The following is a 20813-nucleotide window of genomic DNA, read 5'->3' as shown; positions in this document are numbered from 1 at the left end:
ATGATGTGATATAAATTGTTGTATGAGATGATCATGTTTTGTAACAAAGTTATCGGCAATTGTCGCTTTATTGTATGCAATGCAATCGTCATGTAATTGTTTTACTTTATTACTAAGCGGTAGCGATAGTCGTAGAAGCAATAGTTGGCGAGACGACAACGATGCTACGATGGAGATCAAGGTGTCGCGCCGGTGACGATGGAGATCATGACGATGCTTTGGTGATGGAGATCATGAGCACAAGATGATGATGGCCATATCATGTCATATATTTTGATTGCATGTGATACTTATATTTTACGCATCTTATTTTGCTTAGTACGGCGGTAGCATTATAAGATGTTCCCTTACTAAATTTCAAGGTATAAGTGTTCTCCCTGAGTATGCACCGTTGCTACAGTTCGTCGTGCCGAGACACCACGTGATGATCGGGTGTGATAAGCTCTACGTTCACATATAATGGGTGCAAGCCAGTTTTGCACACGCAGAATACTCGGGTTAAACTTGACGAGCCTAGCATATGCAGATATGGCCTCGGAACACTGAGACTGAAAGGTCGAACGTGAATCATATAGTGTTCACCATTGAAAACTACTCCATCTCATGATCAGACATGGTTTAGTTGATTTGGATCACGTGATCATTTGGATGACTAGAGGGATGTCTATCTAAGTGGGAGTTCTTAAGTAATATGATTAATTGAACTTTAATTTATCATGAACTTATTCTTGATAGTTATTTTGTATGTCTATGTTATTGTAGATCAATGGCCCGTGCTACCGTTCCTTTAAATTTTAATGCGTTCCTAGAGAAAGCTAAGCTGAAAGATGATGGTAGCAATTACCCAGACTAGGTCCGTAACTTAAGGATTATTCTCATTGCTGCACAAAAAAATTACGTCCTGGAAGCACCGCTAGGCGATAGGCCCGCTGCAGACGCTACTAATGACGTTAAGAACGTCTGGCAGAGCAAAGCTGATGACTACTCGATAGTTTAGTGTGCCATGCTTTACGACTTAGAATTGGGACTTCAAAGACGTTTTGAACGCCATGGAGCATATGAGATGTTCCAAGAATTGAAGTTAATATTTCAAGCAAATGCCCGAGTTGAGAGATATGAAGTCTCTAATAAGTTCTATAGCTGCAAAATGAAGGAGAATAGTTCTGTCAGTGAACACATACTCAGAGTGTCTGGGTACCATAACCACTTGACTCAGCTAGGAGTTAATCTTCCTGATGATAGTGTCATTGACAGAGTTTTTCAATCACTGCCACCAAGCTATAAAGGCTTCGTGATGAACTATAATATGCAAGGGATGAACAAGACAATTCCTGAGCTTTTCGCAATGCTAAAGGCTGCGGAGGTAGAAATAAAAAAGGAGCATCAAGTGTTGATGGTCAACAAGACCACTAGTTTCAAGAAAAAAGGCAAAGGAAAGAAGGGGAACTTCAAGAAGAACGACAAGAAAGTTGCTGCTCAGGAGAAGAAACCCAAGTCTGGACCTAAGCCTGAAACTAAGTGTTTCTACTGCAAAGGGATTGGTCACTGGAAGCGGAACTGGCCCAAGTATTTGGCAGATAAGAAGAATGGCAAAGGAAAGGTATATTTGATATACATGTTATTGATGTGTACCTTATTAATGCTCATACTAGCGCCTGAGTATTTGATACTGGTTCTGTTGCTCATATTTGCAACTCGAAAAAAGGGGCTACGGATTAAACGAAGACTGGCTAAGGACGAGGTGACGATGCACATGGAAAATGGTTCCAAGGTCGATGTGATCGCCGTCGGCACGCTACCTCTACATCTACGTTCGGGATTAGTTTTAGACCTGAATAATTCTTATTTGGTACCAACGTTGAGCATGAACATTATATCTGGATCTTGTTTGATGCGAGACGGTTATTCATTTCAATTAGAGAATAATGGTTGTTCTTTTTTATGAGTAATATCTTTTATGGTCATGCACCCTTGCTGACTGGTCTATTTTTATTGAATCTCGATCGTGATGATACACATGTTCATAATATTGAAGCCAAAAGATGCAAAGTTGATAATAATAGTGCAACTTATTTGTGGCACTGCCGTTTAGGTCATATCGGTGTAAAGCGCATGAAGAAACTCCATGCTAATGGGATTTTGGAATCACTTGGTGCTTGCGAACCGTGCCTCATGGGTAAGATGACTAAAACTCCGTTCTCTAGAACAATGGAACGAGTTACTGGCTTATTGGAAATAATACATACCAATGTAAGCGGTCCAATGAGTACTGAGGCTTGCGGGTATCTTTATTTTCTTACTTTCACAGATGATTTGAGCAGATATGGTTATATCTACTTGATGAAGCATAAGTCTGAAACATTTGAAAAGTTTAAAGAATTTCAGAGTGAAGTGGAAAATCATCGTAACAAGACAATAAAGTTTCTACGATCTGATCATGGAGGAGAATATTTGAGTTACGAGTTTGGTCTTTATTTGAAACAATGTGGATTAGTTTCACAACTTACGCCACCTAGAACACCACAGCGAAATGGTGTGCCCGAACGTCGTAACCGTACTTTATTGGATATGGTGCAACCTATGATGTCTCTTACAGATTTACCGCTATCGTTTTGGGGTTATGCTTTAGAGACGTCTGCATTCACTTTAAATAGGGCACCATCAAAATCTGTTGAGATGACGCCTTATGAACTGTGGTTTGGCAAGAAACCAAAGTCGTCATTTCTCAAAGTTTGGGGCTGCGATGCTTATGTGAAAAAGCTTCAACCTAAGCTCGAACCCAAATCGAAGAAGTACGTCTTCATAGGATACCCAAAGGAAACTATTGGGTACACCTTCTATCACAGATCCGAAGGCAAGATATTCGTTGCTAAGAATGGATCCTTTCTAGAGAAGGAGTTTCTCTCGAAAGAAGTGAGTGGGAGGAAAGTATAACTTGATAAGGTAATTGTACCTTCTTCCGAATTGAAAAGTAGTCTATCACAGAAATCAGTTCCAGTGATTCCTACACCAATTAGTGAGGAAGCTAATGATGATGATCATGAAACTTTAGATCAAGTTACTACAGAATCTCGTAGGTCTTCCAGAGTACGGTCCACACCAGAGTGGTACGGTAATCCTGTTCTGGAAGTCATGTTACTAGAGCATGATGAACCTACGAACTATGAGGAAGTGATGATGAGCCGGCTTGAGGCCATGAAATCTGAGATGGGATCCATGTATGAGAACAAAGTGTGGACTTTGGTGGATTTGCCCGATGATCGGCAAGCCATAGAAAATAAATGGATCTTCAAGAAGAAGACTGGCGCTGATGGTGATGTTACTGTCTACAAAGCTCGTCTGATTGCGAAGGTTTTCGACAAGTTCAAGGAGTTGACTACGATGAGACTTTCTCACTCGTAGTGATGCTTAAGTCTGTCCGAATCATGTTAGCAATTGCTGCATTTTATGATTATGAAATTTGGCAGATGGATGTCAAAACTACATTCCTGAATGGATTTCTAGAAGAAGAGTTGTATATGATGCAACCAGAAGGTTTTTGTCGATCCAAAGGGTGCAAGCTCTAGTGATCCATTTATGGACTGGTGCAAGCCTCTCGGAGTTGGAATAAACGCTTTGTTAGTGTAATCAAAGCATATGGTTTTATACAGACTTTTGGAGAAGCCTGTATTTACAAGAATGTGAGTGGGAGCTCTGTAGCATTTCTAATATTATATGTGGATGACATATTGTTGATTGGAAATGATATAGAGTTTCTGGATAGCATAAAGGGATACTTGAATAAGAGTTTTCCAATGAAAGACCTCGGTGAAGCTGCTTACATATTGGGCATCAAGATCTATAGAGATAGATCAAGACGCTTAATTGGACTTCCGCAAAGCACATACCTTGATAAAGTTTTGAAGAAGTTCAAAATGGATCAGTCGGAGAAAGGGTTCTTGCCTATGTTACAAGGTGTGAAGTTGAGTCAGACTCAATGCTCGACCACTGCAGAAGATAGAGAGAAAATAACAGTCATTCCCTGTGCTTCAGCCATAAGTTCTATCATGTATGCAATGATGTGTACCAGACCTGATGTGTGCCTTGCTATAAGTATAGAAGGGAGGTACCAAAGTAATCCCGGAGTGGAGCACTGGACAACGGTCAAGAACATCCTGAATTACCTAAAAAGGACTAAGGATATGTTTCTCATTTATGGAGGTGACAAAGAGCTCGTCATAAACGGTTACGTCGATGCAAGCTTTGACATTGATCCGGATGACTCTAAGTCACAATCTGGATACATATTTTTATTGAATGATGGAGCTGTCAGTTGGTGCAGTTCCAAACAAAGCGTCGTGGCGGGATCTACATGTGAAGCGGAGTATATAACTGCTTCGGAAGCAGCAAATGAAGGAGTCTGGATGAAGGAGTTCATATCCGATCTAGGTGTCATACCTAGTGCATCGGGTCCAATGAAAATCTTTTGTGACAATACTGGTGCAATTGCCTTGGCGAAGGAATCCAGATTTCACAAGAGAACCAAGCACATTAAGAGACGCTTCCATTCCATCCGTCATCAAGTGTCAGAGGGAGACATGGAGATTTGCAAGATACATAAAGATCTGAATGTTTCAGACCCGTTGACTAAGCCTCTTCCACGAGCAAAACATGATCAGCACCAAAACTCCATGGGTGTTAGAATCATTACTTTGTAATCTAGATCATTGACTCTAGTGCAAGTGGGAGACTGAAGGAAATATGCCCTAGAGGCAATAATAAAGTTATTATTTATTTTCTTATTTCATGATAAATGTTTATTCACTACTGCAGGATGCTGATAATGCGACACTATGATCAGAGACCCTTTGACGAAACTATGTGCGATGCATTAATCGCAAACGGTGGTGTAAAAAATTGTCAAAAAGGTGCAAAACGTTTGAGATGATGGATGCATCAAACACGGTTTAGAGTTTAGTTCCATGTGTGATGTAGGGCATACGGTTCAGTGAAATTAACCGTTCGCGATGAGGAGCAACAAAAGAAATGGGCAGCCAGATGAAGGTGTGTGCGATAAACATCATACGGTTCACTAGGATGAATTGTTTGTGATTAGGCAACACAAAAGAAATGGTCAGCCAAGTCAAGGTGTGTGCCATATACGGCATGCGGTTCACGCGGATGAACTGTTTGTGTTGAGACAAGAGAACATAAACGGTTTAATATAACAAGATGTGTGTGATACGCGACAAACAGGTCTGTAATCAGAAATGTGTGCGAAGACCGATAATAACACAGACAATTGCTGCTAATAAGACGTGTGTGTTGTGCGATGGGATTGCATACAGAACAACAACATATATATACACACACTTATAAGGACATGCTTGCATAACCAAATTAAACATGCAATTACATAGGTGGCTACTACAACCATGGCATTTGCACACACCAAAGTAAACTATTACATGCATAATTTCATAGGTGGCTACTGCACACATGACACTTCCACGCACCAATAAAGTAAACTATATATTACATGCATGATTAACTAGCATAAACGATCATCTGATCATCATCTACTTCTTGTGAGGCTTGCTCTGCTTGTGGCTCGATCTGGGCTCGTTGATTTGGGTAACGAGGCACTTCCTCATGTCAACGATCTGCCTGTGCATCTCGTAGCATGTGTACACACTCTTGGCCGCGAACCTGATATGAGGTTCATCCAGTCGCCGCCTCCAGGCCCTGTGCCAGGATACGACACTTGTTCTCTGGGCATCCTGCTTCATCTTTTCGTAGTAGGGGTCGACGATGGCCGAGGCGAGTTCGACCAGGGAGTCCTTCTTCGTGCTGCCCCAGACCCTGTAGTGGTCACGGATTTCGATAAGGTTCTGGCAGGCCAAGCCCATAACACTGAGCGCTTTTACATCGTCGATGGTTTCCACCATGGCGAACTTGTAGCCGGTGCTGTTGACAACCCTGTTGAAACGGTCGCAAGGCTCTTTGGCCATGCTGTAGTGGTAGATCAGGACATGATGGCGCACGCACCACTGGGCGGCGGCAACCTTCTGATCTATGCCAGGACGACCGGCGGTGTACTGGAGGTCGATGCCGACCACCTTGTACTTGTCTCTAACAAGCAACTGCTCAACGGTGTTGACGTAGTCGTCCACCATGGCCGGGTCGATGGTGTACACCACCGAGAGATCCGTCTCCCTCGCGTGGGTCTCCACTTTATGCTCGCCGAACTCCATTGGAGCGCCGCTAGACATCCCCTCTCTATGTGTCATAGTGGGTGTGCTTGAGGCGTTATGGGGCGCGATCGAAAGGTTGAAGAGACTAAGGTTATAATGGCCGTGGGAATTAAAGGGGAGGCCGGACGGCACATGCTGATGGCAATTCTAATTCGCAGCGCGTAACTCCATTGTGTCGCACGTAACTGCATCGCGTGGCAACACGCGCGGCGCAACCGCATGCATATGGGCCCCCCGACGTGATCGTGCGCAGGCCCAACCGCTGGCAGAGCACGTGCGGAGGGACGCAAGCAGAGCGCTCCGCGGTCGCCTCAACGGCGAGCAACCATATATATGCATATAGCAGTTGAACATGCATGGAAAAGCTGTCCACAACCCGAGCGCGCCGACGGACGCGAGAAGAGCGCGCCGCGGCACCTAACGGTTGAACTGTTTGTATAGATTAAGCACGAATGGTTAATCTATGAATGAAATATATGCTTAATTACTGAATTTTAGTTGCAAAAATTAGATAGTGCTAGTGATTTTTAGCTGCATATTTTCAAAGGAAATATGCCATAGAGGCAATAATAAAGTTATTATTTATTTCCTTATTTCATGATAAATGTTTATTATTCATGCTAGAATTGTATTAAACGAAAACTTAGTACATGTGTGAATACATAGACAAATAGAGTGCACTAGTATGCCTCTACTTGACTAGCTCGTAAATCAAAGATGGTTAAGTTTCCTAGCCATAGACATGAGTTGTCATTTGATAAACGGGATCACGTCATTAGGGAATGATGTGATTGACTTGACCCATTCTGTTAGCTTAGCACTTGATCGTTTAGTTTGTTGCTATTGCTTTCTTCATGACTTACACATGTTCCTATGACTATGAGATTATGCAACTCCCGAATACCGGAGAAACACTTTGTGTGCTACCAAACATCACAACATAACTGGGTGATTATAAAGGTGCTCTACAGGTGTCTCCAATGGTGTTTATTGAGTTGGCATAGATCGAGATTAGGATTTATCACTCCGATTGTCGGAGAGGTATCTCTGGGCCCTCTCGATAATGCACATCACTATAAGCCTAGCAAGAAATGTGACTAATGAGTTAACTAGGTATTGAGATACCGACGATCGAATCTCAGGCAAGTAACATACCGATGACAACGGGAACAACGTATGTTGTTATGCGGTTTAACCGATAAAGATCTTCGTAGAATATGTGGGAGCCAATATGAGCATCCAGGTTCCGCTATTGGTTATTGGCCGGAGACGTGTCTCGGTCATGTCTACATAGTTCTCGAACCCGTAGGGTCCGCACGCTTAACGTTCGGTGACGATCGGTATTATGAGTTTATGTGTTTTGATGTACCGAAGGTTGTTCGGAGTCCCGTATGAGATCAGGGACATGACGAGGAGTCTTGAAATGTTTGAGACGTAAAGATCAATATATTGGAAGGCTATATTCGGACATCGAAAAGTGTCAGATATCGGGTTCCGGCAAAACCCTTAAGGTTCGAACACTGGGGTGCGCACGAAGATCTCCTCCTACCGAATCTCGCTCTCAGCCTCGCCGCGATCCCTAAGCTAGATCGATGAACTCAAAGCAGAAGAGACACAAGATGTATACATGTTCGGGCCACCGTTGTGGTGTAATACCCTACTCCTGTGTGTGGTGATGGATTGTCTTGTGGGCTGATGATGAACAGTACAGGGGAAGGACAGCCTCGCGAGGAGAGGTGTTCTTGGGTTGGTGTGGTGAGTGGATGAACTTGTCTCTAGATGAGATCCCAGATGCCTTCCTACTGTGGTGGCTAGCTCTATTTATAGAGGCCCTGGTCCTCTTCCCAAATATTGAGCGGGAAGGGATCCAACAACGACCATTTTGAAAGGGGACAACTAGTACAAGCTATCCTGACTAAAGGTAGTCTTCGCCTGCCAAAGGTGCTGGTGATGACACCATCTTGGGCTTCATGGTGACCACCGTCCTGCCGTCCTGCTGGTCTTGGTCTTGTTGCACCGATATGGAAACCTTTGCCTGATGCTTCGGTACTCCGCGCATGCGCTTGCCCCCTTTGCGCCAAAGAGGAAACGAGGGCACTATGCGGGCTCGCGCCCACCTGGCGCCCGCCTGGTCTCGATCGTCATAGCTTGCGTCATGGGAACCTCGCGAGGTACCCCTTGCCTTGATCTCTCCACCTCCTCGCGAGCTGGCCTGGCGAGGCCACTCCTGTGGAGGCCTTGCATCGTCCGCCCCGCGAGGCTTGGCCCCTCGCAAGGGTCTTGAGTGTTTGGTTGGTGAAGACGGGCCGTACTGGGCCACTTGTTGAGCCACGCCGCAGGCCGCAGGCAGGAAAGTCTGGGGACCCCCGTTCCCAGAACGCCGACAGTAGCCCCCGGGCCCAAGGCGTGCTTGGACTTGGCTTAGCAGCGAAGCCAAAGGGCAAGTGCGGAGCACCGTGGGCCCCAATAGCATGCAGCCTTGGTTGCCGCATGGCGACTGATTGGACATGGGCGACTCCGCTTCCCCATGCCGCCTCGACAACTTGACGAGTCTCTGCTGCATGCAAAAAGAGTCATCATTACCTGCAATCGTGGAGGTCGACGGTTGGCCTCCCTTGGACTATAAATGAGGAGGGGCGATAACCCTCTTTGCCCATCTCTTCTTGCTCCGCCTGCTCGCTTCTCCTTCCTCGCTCCTGCTCCTTGCAGTGCCCCCCATGTCGCCCGTGAAAAGGTTTTCAGCCGCAAAGAAGGGGAAGGCTCGCTAGGAAGGGACTGGCTCTCCTTCGCCCAAGCGCGGCCGCGGTCGTCCTCACAAGCATCCCGTGACCCCTGCCGTGGATTCCTGTGGTCGTGGCGGTGGCCCTTCATGCGGTGGTGGCCGCCCATGTCAAGGAAGCCCAGTTGGTGGGGAAGGCGTGTCGTGACTGTGCGGCCTCCCCGGCCACGCTTCCATTCGGCGGAAGTGTTGCCGGAGTTCGTTGTGTGGTCGGATAACCCAGCCGAGAACTAGCTTCACCTCCCTCGCTCCTTTGCCGGTGAACTGCCGGCCGTTGGCCCCGGTGGGCTCTCGTTGCAGGCGGATGGCTGCTGCAGCAAGGCCTCCTGGGTCACGGTGGAGATCTCCGTTGCCGGCAATGTTGCCCTGGCCCGGGGCTGGCAGACGTTTGCCCGTGCGCGTGGCCTGGGCAGGCGGTGCACCGTCCACTTCAAGTATGACGGCGACGCGACCCTCTACGTGAGGGTGTTGGGGGAAGATGGCCGCCGCATTGGGTGTTGCCCTGAAGACGATGATGACGACGAGGTGCTCGGCCTTGGCGATGGCCGTGACGAGGGCGAAGGTGAACCCGCTCCTGGTGGCGACCGCAGCTCGTCGAGCTTCAGCGGCTCCTCCTCCGGTGACAGCTCCTCCAGCGGTGGCTATGATCAACCACCACGCCGCTGTGCCCGCCTCGAGGGTGGCGGCGGATCGTCCCGTCGCCACGCTCCGGTGAAGCACGAGGCGGAGTCTGACTAAGCTTAGGAGGACGCCGCAGATCCCTCCTCGCGAGCTGTTGCAAGGCGCATGCCGCTTTTGTTTTGTTTTCCTTCTTTTCCAGCATCGAGAGAGAGAGAAGTACGGGGCCCCGCGGGGGCGTGCAACAGACTATGATTCCCTAGTTATCGTGCTTCACTTATTGTTCTTGTGCTGTGTTATGGTGTCATTGTTATGCGTCTGCGCGTAAGAACAACTTAGCTTGGGATGTTTGAAGTAGTTTTTGCCTCGCGAGGTGCCTGCTTCAGGCCTCACCGGGCGCCTTAGAGCTACAAAAAAAATCTGTTGGGAGAATCATTTCCGAACCTTGGTCACGAGGGTTGCCGGCCATGGCCCGGTGCTTTGTGTCGCGATGCCCGAGGGGTACAGACTGGGAGGGGTGCTCCCGCTGTGAACTCGAACAAGAGAGCCTTGCGAAAATCAGGAGAGGAAGGACTCATGAGGGAACCCGCGCAACCCCCTCGCGAGGTTTGCGAGAGAGAGAACGAGTCAGACAAAAAGCTGAAAACATAGAACGAGGGCAGAAGACGACGGACAGAACCGGCAAAGAACACTAGAAGCAACTTTAATAAAAGGTTCAAACAAGGAAGAGCGAGCCAACTGCGGAAAGCAAATGAAAAGCCGCATCCGGCACCTAGTCTAGTCTTCGACGTCTTCTCACTAGCGCGGAGCTAAGTGCTACCACTGGGCGTGAGCGGGAGCCCCTGAGGCCCAAGGGCAGCACTCCGGAGACTCCGGGGCATGTACAGCCCCACTCATTATTACGTGAAAGTGTCACGGGCGGCGAGCTTCACAGGCACCGGGCCTTCTTCATAGGCACTCGGCCTTTCTTCGGGCGGCGAGCTTCACAGGCACCGGGCCTTCTTCACAGGCACTGGGCCTTTCTTCGGGCGGGAAGCTTCACAGGCACCGGGCCTTCTTCACAGGCACTGGGACTTTCTTCAGGGATAAAACTTTCGAAGGTGCTGGATGTTCCAGGCGTTCGGGATGGGTACCCCCTCCTGAATCTCCAGGCGCGCGATTGTAACACCCACGATGCGGCTATATCTCCCACATGTCGAAGCACGACTTAGAGGCATAACCGCATTGTGGTTTTGTCACAAGAAGGGTCATCTTCACACAATCCCATGTAATGAACAAGAATGGGATAAAGAGTTGGCTTACAATCGCCACTTCACACAATGAACATATAATAAATCATACATCATTCAGAGTACACACATGGTCCGACTACGGACGAAGCCAAAAGAAAAGAAGATAACCCAACTGCTAGATCCCTGATCGTCCCAACTGGGCTCCACTACTGATCAACAAGAAACAACACATAGCAACAACTAAGATCTTCGTTGAGCTCCCATCTGAGCTTGGTTGCATCATTTGCACTGGTATCATCGGCACCTGCAACTGTTGTGATAGTATCTGGTGAGTCACGAGGACTCAGCAATCTCAAAACCCGCGAGATCAAGACTATTTAAGCTTATGGGAAAGGAAGGGGCAAAGTGGTGAGGTTGCAGCAGCGACTAGCATATATGGTGGCTAACATACGCAAATAAGAGCGAGAAGAGAAGCAATGGAACGGTCGTGAACTAGCAATGATCAAGAAGTGATCTTGAACTCCTACTTACGTCAAACATAACCCAAAACCATGTTCACTTCCCGGACTCCGCCGAGAAGAGACCATCACGGCTACACACGCTGTTGATGTGTTTTAATTCATATCTGGTGTCAAGTTATCTACAACCGGACATTAACAAATTCCATCTGCCTCATAACTGCGGGCACGGCTTTCAAAAGATCATATACCCTGCAGGGGTGTCCCAACTCAGCCCATCACAAGCTCTCACGGTCAACGAAGGATAAACCTTCTCCCGGGAAGACCCGATCAGTCTCGGAATCCCGGTTCGCAAAACATTTCGACAATGGTAAAACAAGACCAGCAAAGCCGCCCGAAGTGCCGACAAATCCCGATAGGAGCTGCACATATCTCGTTCTCAGGGCACACCGGATAAGCGAAGCGTACAGGAACCGACGAATCCAAGTTGCCAAGGAATGGTCCCGCACGGTGCTCTAGTTTGGACCAACACTCGGAGGAGCACTGGCCCAGGGGGGTTAAATAAAGATGACCCTTGGGCTCGCGAAAACCCAAGGGAAAAGGGCTTAGGTGGCAAATGGTAAAACCAAGGTTGGGCCTTGCTGGAGGAGTTTTATTCAAAGCGAACTGTTAAGGGGGTCCCATAAATCACCCAACCGTGTAAGGAACGCAAAATCAAGGAACATAACGCCGGTATGACGAAAACTAGGGCGACAAGAGTGGAACAAGTCACCAGGCATAAGGCCGAGCCTTCCACCCTTTACCAAGTATATAAGATGCATTAATTAAACAGGAGATATTGTGATATCCCAAAATATCCGTGTTCCGACCAGGAACAAACTTCATCTTCACCTGCAACTAACAACGCTATAAGAGGGGCTGAGCAAAAGCGGTGACATAGCCAAACAACGGTTGCTAGGGCAGGTTGGTTAGAGGTTTAACATGGCAATAGGTAGGCATGGTAAACAAAGGCAGATAGAGCTAACATAGCGATAGAGCGAGTACTAGCAAGCAGAGATAGAAGTGATATCGAAGGTATGATCATCTTGCCTGCAAGGTTCTCAGAGTTGTCGAAGGCTTGATCCTCGTAAGCGTTCTCAACAGGTTCCTCATGCACGTACTCGCCTCCCGGCTCTACCCAAAGCAAGAACACAAGCAAGGAACCACAATAAATCACGGTGCAATGCACAAGCAACATGATGCAATACATGTCATGATATGCGAGATGTGATATGCAATGCGTATGCGTGCTTCGGAAGGAAAGATGATGAACAAGGCATCAACTTGGCAAACCAAGTATGCCGCTGGAAAGATGAGATGATTTCGGTTGAAATCGATATAAAGATCACCGGATTCGGATGCACGGTTTGCAAATGGCGAGCAAAACAAGAATGGCACAAAGCTGCGTTTAACAGCGCGATGCTACTTAGCATGCAACAAGAAACTATGCTACTGCACCCCAACATAAAAACAAAGCATATGGCAATGATCTACAGGAGATGCTTTACAAAAGAGGAACACTGAGCTATGGCTAAATCACATCATAACAGGTTCAAACAAGCATGGAGAAAGTGCAAAAATATTATCAGGTTGGACATGGCATAAACAGCAGCACGAAGCAATGTTCATAGCAGGTTATCAACATGCTACAGGAACTTATAATAGCAAACTAAGGCATGGAATGAATCTACTCAAAGCATAGATCAAAAGTCCCTTACTGACCATAAGCCAAAAAGGATCATAAAATATGATGGCACCCACGTAAACATAGCAAGTTTCGTTAACAGATTCAGCAAACAAAGCATGTCATTGAAATAATTACGAAGGCACCTTCGTGAGCTCGATGCACTCACTACCGAGCATTTCATGATAAACTAAGCATACATCCATCAAGAAGACATGTCATAGAAGCTATACATGGCAAGAAACAACATCATAGCATATCCGGACCAACTACAACAACCTTGGCCAAATTGAATAACATGTAAACAATCTGCCAGGAAACATTTTGAAGCAAAAGTAGAGCACGAAAATGACATGCTAGACTACTCCATAATTGCAATCAGGACCATGGATGGATAGAGCAAAACAATGTTTTCAAAACACCCTTACTGAAGTATCTCAAACTATGCATGTATCTCTCTGTAGCAACATGTTTACATGGCATCAAAATTACAGCAGAACAGGAACAAAAATCAGCATTATCACGAAGCCTAGTTTGCATGCTTGTGCTAGTCACCACATTTATCACAAAAATACATGGTAAGCACCTCTGTAAAGAAGACATAGCCTAGTTCAAAACACATTTAGGGACCAAGTTCGTAGGATGCACACATCAATCATGGCAAAAATGACAAAAGAGCTCGTGCTGATAAGAATCTGAAACTAACAGTAGAAAGCCCTCTTCCAATAGCATTTCGGGCATCAAGATGAGCTCAAATGTAAATGATGAAATGGAATGAAATGATGTACTCTTTGAGGCAAACAATTTGACATATTACACGCACGAAACGGAGCCACGGATGCGAAGATGTGATGCGATGAACATGCAACAATTTTAACAGCAGTAAAAGGACTTAGTGAAAAACGGGGGGAAGATGTCAACCCTAGCAGATCTGGATCTGGCCGGATTCGAGGTCGACGCCAGAGCGGGTCGGCGACGGCGGCCGGAGCGGGCAGGGACGGGGCCGGGGGCGCGGCGGAGCTGGCCGGCGGAGAGGCGCCCGGAGGAGGCCGGCGACGAAGCGCGCGGCTCCGGCCGGGGGCGCGCGGCGCACGAGGCGGGCGGTGAGCTGTCGGCGGCGGAGGACAACGGCGGCGGCGGCGGGCTGTCGGTGGCGGAGGACGGCGGCGGCGCGGGAGATCCGCGGCGGAGGACGGACTGGGCCCGCGAGGGCCAGGAGCGGGCCGAGCGGGCCGGCGGCGCGGGCGGTGGTGCAGGGCACGTGGCGAGCTCCGATTCGCCGGGGCGCGGCGGCGGACGCGTCCGGTCCGATCCGGACGTGTCCGGCTGCGGAGAGGGGGAATTTCGCTAGGGTTTCGTCCGGATTTCGGGGAAGAGATCTATATATAGAGGTAGAGGGAGCTAGGAGAGTCCAAATGAGGTGTAGTTTTCGCCCACACGATCGTGATCGAACGACCGAGAGCATGGAGGGGAGTTAGATGGGTTATTGGTCTGTTTTGGAGGGGTGTTGGGCTGCAACTCAAAAGAGGCCTTTGCAGATATGCGGATAACCGTTGGAGTACCAAACGAGCTCCAAATGACCCGAAACTTGACAGGTGGTCTACCGGTGCTATACCAGGGCCACTTGGCAAGGCTCGGTCCATTCCGAGAACATTCAACACCCGCACACGAAAAGAGACAAGAGGGGTGCGCCGGTGCATGTGGGAGTGTCGGATTGCGAAATGGACAACGGGGGAAATGCTCGGATGCATGAGACGAACACGTATGCAAATGAGATGCACATGATGACATGATATGATATGCATGACATGAATAAAATGCAAAACAAAGAGAAAACCCAACCACGGAGGGAATAAACATATCACATAGCCGAAAATGGCAAGAGTTGGAGATACAAAGATGGAAAGTTACATCCTGGGTGTTACAGCGACGCCCGGCCTGGAGACATGGACGACCTTGAACGGGCCCTCCCACATGGGCAAAAGCTTATGTAGCCTTTCCCTGGAGAGCACCCGCCTGAGTACGAGGTCACCTACCTCGAGAGTCCTGGGGCGGATGTTGCGATAGTGATACCACCGCAGCGCCTGCTGGTATCTTGCCGCCCGTAGCGTACCTTCACTGCGGCGTTCCTCCCCCAGCACGAGCTCCATCCCCCGCATGGCGTCTGATACGTCTCCAACGTATCTATAATTTTTGATTGTTCCATGCTATTATATTACCCGTTCTGGATGTTGGGCTTTACTTTACACATTTATATCATTTTTGGGACTAACCTACTAACCGGAGGCCCAGCCCGTATTGTTGTTTTTTCCCTATTTCAGTGTTTCGAAGAAAAGGAATATCAAACGGAGTCCAAACGGAATGAAACCTTCGGGAGCGTGATTTTTGGAACGAACATGATCTAGAGGACTTGGAGTGCAAGTCAAGAAGCAATCAAGGCGGCCACGAGGGTGGAGGGCGCCCCCCTACTGGGTGCGCCCCCCTATCTCGTGCGCCCCTCGGGCGTCCACCGACCTACTTCTTCCTCCTATATATACCCACGTACCCCGAGAACATCAGAAGCGACCACGAAACATAATTTCCACCACTGTAACCTTCTGTATCCGCGAGATCCCATCTTGGAGCCTTCGCCGGCGCTCCGCCGGAGGGGGAATCGACCATGGAGGGCTTCTACATCAACACCATAGCCTCTCCGATGAGTTGTGAGTAGTTTACCACAGACCTTCGGGTCCATAGTTATTAGCTAGATGGCTTCTTCTCTCTCTTTGAATCTCAATACCATGTTCTCCTTGATCTTCTTGGGGATCTATTCGATGTAACTCTTTTTGTGGTGTGTTTGTCAAGATCCGATGAATTGTGGGTTTATGATCAAGTTTATCTATGAGAAATATTTGAATCTCCTCTGAATTCTTTTATGTGTGATTAAGTTATCTTTGCAAGTCTCTTCGAATTATCAGTTTGGTTTGGCCTACTAGATTGATCTTTCTTGCAATGGAAGAAGTGCTCAGCTTTGGGTTCAATCTTGCGATGTACTTTCCCAGTGACAGCAGGGGAAGCAAGGCACGCATTGTATTGTTGCCATCGAGGATAAAAAGATGGGGTTTATATCATATTGCATGAGTTTATCCCTCTACATCATGTCATCTTTCTTAATGTGTTACTCTGTTCTTTATGAACTTAATACTCTAGATGCATGCTGGATAGCGGTCGATGTGTGGAGTAATAGTAGTAGATGCAGGCAGGAGTCGGTCTACTTGTCACGGACGTGATGCCTATATACATGATCATGCCTAGATAATCTCATAATTATTCGCTTTTCTATGAATTGCTCGATAGTAATTTGTTCACCCACCGTAATACTTATGCTATTTTGAGAGAAGCCACTAGTGAAACCTATGGCCCCCAGGTCTATCCTTTATCATATAAGATTTCAATATACTTTTATTTGTATCTTTACTTTCCAATCTATATTATAAAATACCAAAAATATATTTATCTTATCATATTATCTCTATCAGATCTCACTTTCGCAAGTGGCTGTGAAGGGATTGGCAACCCCTTTATTGTGTTGGTTGCGAGTTCTTGTTTGTTTGTGTAGGTGCATGGGACTTTTGAGGAGCCTCCTACTGGATTGATACCTTGGTTCTCAAAAACTGAGGGAAATACTTACGCTACTATTGCTGCATCACCCTTTCCTCTTCAAGGAAAACCAACGCAAGCTCAAGACGTAGCAAGAAGGATTTCTGGCGCCGTTGCCGGGGAGGTCTTCGCTCAAGTCAAGACATACCATGTACCCATCACAAACTCATCTCCCTCGCATTTACATTATATGCCATTTGCCTCTCGTTTTCCTCTCCCCCACTTCACCCTTGCCGTTTTATTCACCCTCTCCTTCCCAATCTCCTCTCTCTTTCGCTTGCCTTTTTCTGTTTGCTTGTGTGTTGGATTACTTGTCGCGATGGCGCAAGATAATACCAAATTGTGTGATTTATCCAATACCAATAATAATGAATTCCTTAGTACTCCGATTGCTCCTCTTAATGATGTTGAGTCTTGTGAAATCAATACTTCTTTGCGGAATCTTGTTATGAAAGATCAATTCTACGCATCACCAAGATCAATCTATGGAGTAACTAGCAACGAGAGAGAGAGAGAGGGGTGCATCTTCATACCCTTGAAGACCGCAAGACGGAAGTGTTACAAGAACACGGATGAGGGAGTCATACTCGAAGCGATTCAGATCGCGGTGGATTGCGATCTTAGCGCCGAACAACGGCACCTCCGCGTTAAACATACGTGCATCCCGGTGACGTCTCCCGTGCCTTGATCCAGCAAGGAGGAGGGAGAGGTTGAGGAAGAGGGGCTCCAACAGTAGCACGACGGCGTGGTGGTGATGGAGAGGCAGTACTCCGGCAGGGCTTCGCCAAGCTCTTGCGGAGGAGGAGAGGTGTTGGGGAGGGGAGGGGCTGCGCCTTAGGTGTGGTGCTGCAGCCCTCCCCTCGCCCCTCTATTTATAGGAGAAGGGGGAAGGGGGCCATCCCCCTCTAGATGAGATCTAGAGGGGGGGCAAGGGAAGGGGGCTTGCCCCCCAAGCAAGGGGGGCGCACCCTTTAGGGTTTCCCCCCCAACCCTAGGCGCATGGGCCCAAGGGGAGGGATGCACGCAGCCCTCCAAGGGCTGGTTCCCTTCCCACTACGGCCCATGAGGCCCTCCGAGAGAGGTGGCCCCTCCCGGTGGACCCCCGAAACCCCTCCGGTGGCCCCGGTACAATACCGGTATGCCCCAGAACTTTTCCGGTGACCATATGACGACTTCCCATATATAAATCTTCACCTCTGGACCATTCCAGAACTCCTCATGACGTCCGGGGTCTCATCCGGGACTCTGAAACAACATTCGGTAATCACATACAAGTCTTCCTAATAACCCTAGCGTCATCGAACCTTAAGTGTGTAGACCCTACGGGTTCGGGAATCACGTAGACATGACCGAGACAACTCTCCGACCAATAACCAACATTGGGATCTGGATACCCATGTTGGCTCCCACATGTTCCATGATGATCTCATCGGATGAACCACGATGTCGAGGATTCAAGTAATCCCCTATGCAATTCCCTTTGTCAATCGGTACGTTACTTGCCCGAGATTCGATCGTCGGTATCCCAATACCTCGTTCAATCTCGTTACCGACAAGTCACTTTACTCGTTACATAATGCATGATCCCGTGACCAACCACTTAGTCACATTGAGCTCATTATGATGATGCATTACCGAGTGGGCCCAGAGATACCTCTCCGTCATACGGAGTGACAAATTCCAGTCTCGATTCGTGCCAACCCAACAGACACTTTCGGAGATACCTGTAGTGCACCTTTATAGTCACCCAGTTACGTTGTGACGTTTGGTACACCCAAAGCACTCCTACGGTATCCGGGAGTTACACAATCTCATGGTCTAAGGAACTGATACTTGACATTAGAAAAGTTTTAGCAAATTAACTACACGATCTTGTGCTATGCTTAGGATTGGGTCTTCTCCATCACAACATTCTCCTAATGATTTGATATCGTTATCAATGACATCCAATGTCCATAGTCATGAAACCATGACCATCTGTTGATCAACGAGCTAGTCAACTAGAGGCTCACTAGGGACATGTTGTGGTCTATGTATTCACACATGTATTACTGTTTCCGGTTAATACAATTATGGCATGAATAATAGACAATTATCATGAACAAGGAAATATCATAATAATTATTTTATTATTGCCTCTAGGGCATATTTCCAACAGTCTCCCACTTGCACTAGAGTCAATAATCTAGTTACACTGTGATGAATCGAACACCCATAGAGTTCTGGTGTTGATCATGTTTTGCTCGTGGAAGGTTTAGTCAATGGATTTGCGACATTCAGATCCGTATGCACTTTGCAAATATCTATGTCTCCATCTTGAACATTTTCATGAATGGAGTTGAAGCGACGCTTGATGTGCCTGGTCTTCTTGTGAAACCTGGGCTCCTTGGCAAGGGCAATAGCTCCAATGTTGTTACAGAAGAGAGTGATCGGTCCCGACGCATTGGGAATAACTCCTAGGTCGGTGATGAATTCCTTCATCCAGAATGCTTCATGCGCTGCCTCCGAGGCTGCCATGTACTCCGCTTCACATGTAGATCCCGCCACGACGCTCTGCTTTCTGCTGCACCAGCTTACTGCCCAACCATTCAAAATAGATCCTACGCTTTTTACTAAAAGGGTCAATGGAGAACTATTTGTTTGCCAAATCTATGTTGATGATATTATATTTGGTTCTACTAACCCTCATTTTAGTGAAAAGTTTGGGAAGCTAATGTCGGAGAAGTTTGAGATGTCTATGATGAGTGAACTTAGATTCTTTCTTAGTTTGCAAATCAAGCAAACAAAGGAAGGTACCTTTGTCTCTCAAACGAAGTACACCAAGCACTTATTCAAGAAGTTCAATATGCAAGAATGCAAAGGTATGACTACACCCATGCCTACTAGTGGACATCTTGATTTGACCAAAGATGGTGAACCGGTCGATCAAAAGGTTTATCGCTCTATGATTGGTTCATTGTTATATCTATGTGCTTCACGTCCCGATATCATGCTAAGTGTGTGCATGTGTGCACGATATCAAGCTGCTCCTAAAGAATGTCATCTTAAGGACGTGAAAAGGATAGTGAGATACTTAATCCATACACCAAATTTTGGCATTTGTATCCTAAGAGGGCCTCATTCGATCTTGTTGGCTACTCCGACTCGGATTATGCCAGTGACAAGGTTGATAGAAAGTCCACTTCGGGTACTTGTCAATTTCTTGGTAGATCTCTTGTGTCTTGGTCTTCCAAGAAACAAAACTCAGTATCCTTATCCACCGCCGAAGCGGAATACATTGCCGCTGGTTCATGTTGTGCTCAATTACTTTGGATGGCCCAGACTCTTAAAGATTATGGGATATATGTGAAACATGTTCCATTACTTTGTGACAATGAGAGTGCTATCAAGATTGCTCACAATCCCGTGCAACACTCTCGAACTAAGCATATTGAAGTTCGTCATAATTTCATTCGAGATCATGTTGCTAAGGGTGACATTAATCTTAAGCATGTTCGCACCGAAAAACAATTAGCGGATATTTTCACCAAACCACTTGATGAGAAAGTGTTTTGCAGGTTAAGAGGTGAATTGAACATCATTGATGCTTCAAACCTGGAGTAGAACTCCATTTGATACATGCAAGGAATGAGCCTATGACTAATCCTTGATATTTCTCTTATGATGAAAATCTTATGTCTTGGATATATTTGCACCTTGCATGTTATCTAACCCATGTAGGTACTTGGATGAATCTAATTCCATGATATTGTTACCTACTCATATCTTGAGCAATCTCTACATCACCAAGTCTCTACACAATGGTGGTTGAAGACAAGGAAGCACGAAACCATTCAAACATATCCTTTGACAAATTATATGTTGGGTTTCATGATTGTCATTTTGGATACACAAGTGCTCTTCCTTGCAAGAACTAACCCATGTAGATAGATGAACTCAAATTCCAAGTGGTGCTCCAAACTCTTGATGAGCTACATCAACCTTGAGCAACCCACACAAGTTCAACTACATGATCACGATCAACACCACCACCCAAGGTATGTTATTCCATCTTAGAGAAGCTTTACTCCAAGTCATGAGTCAAAGCAACTCGACAAGATGAGAATACATCAAGATGCTTAAACAAAAATG

Source organism: Triticum dicoccoides, chromosome 5B (genome assembly GCF_002162155.2).
Source record: "Triticum dicoccoides isolate Atlit2015 ecotype Zavitan chromosome 5B, WEW_v2.0, whole genome shotgun sequence".
NCBI classification, from domain to species: domain Eukaryota; kingdom Viridiplantae; phylum Streptophyta; class Magnoliopsida; order Poales; family Poaceae; genus Triticum; species Triticum dicoccoides.
This window is presented reverse-complemented; position numbering follows the sequence as displayed.